Source organism: Mandrillus leucophaeus, unplaced genomic scaffold, assembly GCF_000951045.1.
Source record: "Mandrillus leucophaeus isolate KB7577 unplaced genomic scaffold, Mleu.le_1.0 Scaffold6, whole genome shotgun sequence".
In the NCBI taxonomy this organism is placed as follows: Eukaryota; Metazoa; Chordata; class Mammalia; order Primates; family Cercopithecidae; genus Mandrillus; species Mandrillus leucophaeus.
Window position 1 is genome coordinate 526,395 of NW_012106474.1, and position 1,358 is coordinate 527,752.

Genomic DNA, 1,358 nt, shown 5'->3' on the forward strand with positions numbered 1-1,358 from the left:
CCATGACTGTTATGGAGACATCGGTCACGTGCCAGCCTGTCCCAGGTGCAGACAACCCCAGTGTATCCTGAGTGTTTGCTGCGAGCATCCCTGATGCCAGCATCCCTAACAGGCCGGCTTCCAGGCCCTATTGATCTCCCTGCCTGCAAATCCTAATTCCCGGTCCATTGCAGACCTGACTGATTCACAAAGAATTGTGGTCCAATGTGATGTCTCCCTTCTCCTTGAAAATCTTCATTATTCTCCCGGATAGGATTTTCTCCCTTTTGTAAAATGAACGCGTGGAGCTAATGAGGATTGGGAAAATATCTAAAAGCAGAAGGAGGGAAACCCACGTCCCGCTGCCCCACCCACTGAGAAGAGCCCTCCTCTTTGCTCTTCTCCACCACCCAGGGTTTGGCCGTGCAGCCCGGCGATGTGCTTCTGGTGGAGGCGAGGCTGGAGGCCAGTGCGTGACAGAAACCCCAAGTCCCAGCACCAACCCTGGGTACTTATGCCATGGGGAACACATGGGAAAGAGGGTCTCAGAACCAACAGGTGGCACCTCCCTTTCCCAGAGCTTTGGCTGGCTCCTCGAGACGGCGAGCTGGGCATCAGGTGCCTGCAACCTCCCCCTCCAGCCATCAGCTGCTCACCTGTCCTCACCCCAGGCCCCTTCCAGAAGCAGCAGTGTGGAAATGCCCATTGCTACAAGGGTGCCCAGATCCTCCCCTCAGCTTGTGAGCAGGACACTCATAGGTAGCACCAGCAGCCTCACTTGGCCCGGAACCTACATTCCGACTTTTCTCCACTTTTGTTCCCACCGTGGGCCTCCCCCAGGCCCAGCTTCTCAGCATTAGGATCTTTTTCCGTTTTCCTAAGTTCAACTCGGGTTAATTCAGAGAAATCTGAGATGCAGGAGCTTTGCTTGTTGTTTCTGCTACCAGCTCCTTCCAGTTCCTTCCCGTCTTCCTTTTCTCCCTGTCCCTCCCCGCAAGTCCCCAAAAGACTACTCAGTGATGCCTGTTGTGGGGTCCGGAGAGGCCCTGGTTCATCCGTCAAGAGACCGGAGTTCCCAGCCTTTGAACTGCTGGCTGCCGCATCCATTAGGGCCCATCAGGAAGCAGATGCCACACTCAGGCTGGGAGTGTGAGGAGAGCTGTGACGGAAATGTGGGCGGGGTGAGGGGAGGGTCTGTGTCCTAGACCTGGAGGCAGAGGCCACGTAGTGAGGGCTTCTGTGCAGGAGTGTGCACAGCCCGGGTGGCCCACAGTGGGGAGCTGGGGGCACCGCATCCCAGCCTCATGCCCTTGCCTTCCTCTCATCTCCTGCTGGGGTGGAAAAGAGGATGGAGAAGCAGGGAGAGGGGATCCGGAGGG